This window comes from Papio anubis, chromosome 10, assembly GCF_008728515.1.
Source record: "Papio anubis isolate 15944 chromosome 10, Panubis1.0, whole genome shotgun sequence".
NCBI lineage: Eukaryota > Metazoa > Chordata > Mammalia > Primates > Cercopithecidae > Papio > Papio anubis.
In genome coordinates this window covers 3,491,945-3,495,377 of record NC_044985.1, presented here as the reverse complement: position 1 = coordinate 3,495,377, position 3,433 = coordinate 3,491,945, and the positions used below count along the sequence as shown (strand labels likewise).

Genomic DNA, 3,433 nt, shown 5'->3' with positions numbered 1-3,433 from the left:
TTGGGAAGTTTTTGGCCATTATTTCTTTAAATATCCTTTCTGCTCCTTTATTTCTGTCATCTCTTTCTAGGACTTCGGTAAAATATATACATATACACACACACATGCCTGTTGGTGTTCCACATATTCCTTAGGTTCTGTTCATGTTTCTTCATTCTTTTTTTCTCCTCATGCTTGATATCTTCAATTATTCTATCTTCAAGTTCACCGATACCTGTGTCTGTCTACTAAAATCTGCTGTTGAACATTTCTAGATTATTTTGAATTTCAGTTATTGTACTTTTTACCTTCAGAATATCTGATTGGTTCTTTTTAATAATGTCTTTTTAGAAATTCTAAGTTTTAATATTTCATTTATTTATTTCCTTTATTCTTTGTTCATGTTTTTTTGTTGTTATCATTGTTGTTGTTGTCTGAGTCTGTTTAAGCCAGTTATTTAAAACCTTTGCCACGTATGTTGAATGTCTGGTCTTCCTCAGAAATGGTTTCTTTTAATTTATGTTATTCTTTTGAATAAACCATACTTTCCTATTTCTTTGCATACCTTGTGATTTCTTATGCAGAAAGCTGAATATTTGAATATTATAGTATGATAGCTCTGAAAATGAGATCCTCTTTCTTCCTCAGGGTTTACTGTTTTTTCTTAATTGTTGAAGTCTGTAGTCATCCTTTTAATGACTTTTGCAAGTAATTTTTGCAAAGACTATTTATTTTCTTTTTTTTTTTTTTTTTTTTTTTTTTTTTTTTTTTTTTTGAGACGGAGTCTCGCTCTGACACCCAGGCTGGAGTGCAGTGGCCGGATCTCAGCTCACTGCAAGCTCCGCCTCCCGGGTTCACGCCATTCTCCTGCCTCAGCCTCCCGAGTAGCTGGGACTACAGGCGCCTGCGACCTCGCCCGGCTAAGTTTTTGTATTTTTAGTAGAGACGAGGTTTCACTGTGTTAGCCAGGATGGTCTCGATCTCCTGACCTCGTGATCCGCCCGTCTCGGCCTCCCAAAGTGCTGGGATTACAGGCTTGAGCCACCGCGCCCGGCCAAGACTATTTATTTTCATGTGTGGTCACTAAAATCTCTGCTCCTTAGCTTATGATCAACTTGTGTTTTGATGGATATTTTCTTTTTTTTTTTTTTTCAAATGTTTATTTTATGTACAAAGAACTATCATGGTTTTTCATTGAGTAGATGCCTTGGATAATCCTTTGAAGGAAGATCATTTAGTCCAACTTAATGAAACCGATATCCTTTGCATACTGACGGAAACACTGGCGGCACATATTGAGGCCATATTTCCGGATCAGACCGTGCAGGTTTGAACAGACGCGACAAGAGCGAGAACCCTGGTCGAATTTTCGCGGGTGGCTCCAGTACAGCTGCTGGTGACCCATCTTGCTTTCAGGAGTGCAATGAGGTAAAAGCAATGGATATTTTCTTGAGTGCCAGGAGCAGTTTTTTAATTGCCATTTTTTAAATTTAGCATTCATTTTGTTGCTGGGAATTTTTTACTGTTTTCCAAAGTTCTGACAAAGTTGGTTCTGACCAGTTTTGCTTGTTTTTCAATGTTTCTATGAGGATACAAATGCTTATAGCTATCTATTTCACCATTTTACTGACATCCGAGTTAACAGGTTCTTTTGAAGAATAGGTCTATAGTAATTTAATAGAGTTCTAGTATAGCCAATGTCAAGCATCTGAAGACCTACTAATTTAATTGAACTCCAATTGTGGGAAGTAGGAGAAGCTGAAATTGTTTAATTTGCTTTGTGCAAGACACTGCACTAATCAACTCTCTTAGTCTTTGCTTCTGAAAATATAGAAGGAAGTGAAGATATGTACAAGGGCCTGGGAGTTCATGGAACATAGGATAAATTCAGTGATGTTAGCCTTTAACATTTTTTATTATCATCCTTGATTATCACTGCTATCACCTCACTCCTGAATCTGTCACTACTTATCCACCCCATTTCTCTGATGCGAGAGTAAGAACATAAAGGCAAGATAATTAAGACCTAGGTTTAGTAGCACACAGAACTGCAATCAAACCTTATTCTTTTTTTTTTTATTTTGAGACAGTTTCACTCTTGTCACCCAGGCTAGAGTGCAATGGCATGATCTTGGCGTACTGCAACCTCTGCCTCACCCGGTTCAAGCTATTCTCCTACCTCAGCCTCCTGAGTAGCTGGGATTACAGGCGTGCACCACCAAGCCCAGCTAATTTTTGTGTTTTTAGTAGAGATGGGGTTTCACCATGTTGGCCAGGCTGGTCTTGAACTCCTGACCTCAGGTGATCCACCTGCCTTGGCCTCCCAGAGTTCTGGGATTATAGGTGTGAGCCGCCGCACCTGGCAGTCAAATCCTATTCTTTCACTAACTTACTCTGTGACCCTGATTAGGATACCAAGTTCTCCATTCTCAGTTTTCTATTTAAAAAGTGGAAATGATTCTACATAGTGCCTCCTTGGGTTATTGTAAGGACTGAATGAGCAACACTTAGTACCTAGCCTATCATAAGTCCCCCATAAAAGTTAGTATTAATGTTTATGTTCCTGTCCATTGTCCTGGGCCCAATCTTAAAACCTGATAACTACCCTGTCTTCTCACCTTTTGGGGTTCACATGGGACTGTTTTCTTTCTTTTTTTTTTTTTTTTTTTTTGAGACGGAGTCTTTCCCTGTCACCCAGGCTGGAGTGCAGTGACGCGATCACGGCTCACTGTGGCCTTGAGTTTCCAGGTTCAAGCGATCCCCCTCCCACCTCAGCCTCCTAAGTAACTGGGACCACAGGCATCCACTACATCTGGCTAATTTTTAAAAAACATTTTTTGGAGATGGGGTTTCTGTATGTTGTCCAGGCTGGTCTCAAACTCCTGGGCCCAAGCAATCCTCTTGCCTCAGCTTTCCAAAGTACTGAGATTACAGGTGTGAGCCACTGCATCTGGCCTGTTTTTGCTTCTACTTATTCCTGGCCTCTGAAAAAGGCTCAGTCTTATCCAGTCCTGACATAGGGCTTCATTCTTGGGGAACATGTTTGCGGCCAGGGTTCTTGTAGCCCTTCAATGGCGCTGAGCACCAGCCCTCTATCTCCCAGGAAACACTTCCTCAACCTCTCTTCCCCAGCCTCTCTACCCTCAGTTTCTCCCTTCTGAGTTGTGGACTATTCAATTATTTCTTACCATTCCTTAGCATTTCTCCCTCATGTGACCCAAAAGAGCACAGTTAGGAGTGGGGTGGGAGAAGGAGGAAATATTTAAGAGAGTAACCCATGTGTCCCTCCAGTCTGTCTCTTGATCCTCCTATCTCTTCCAGATTCCTTCCTAGATCATCTAGACTCCTTCTTGATTTTTAGTTTCCAAAGACTGTAGGCTCTGAAGGGAAGAAAAATGACTTAGGCCAAATATAATAGATTTAGAAGCATCCAGAAGGAGATGGAACAGAGTTT

General features: G+C 40.6%; 1 pseudogene across 1 annotated transcript; it reads right to left on the bottom strand.

The window, feature by feature from the left end:
- Nucleotides 1-1,126: 1,126 nt before the first annotated feature.
- LOC108581770 lies at nt 1,127-2,129 on the bottom strand (annotated as a pseudogene). The gene has a single exon (XR_001894525.3). The product of XR_001894525.3 is annotated as a 40S ribosomal protein S29 pseudogene (transcript).
- Nucleotides 2,130-3,433: the final 1,304 nt, after the last annotated feature.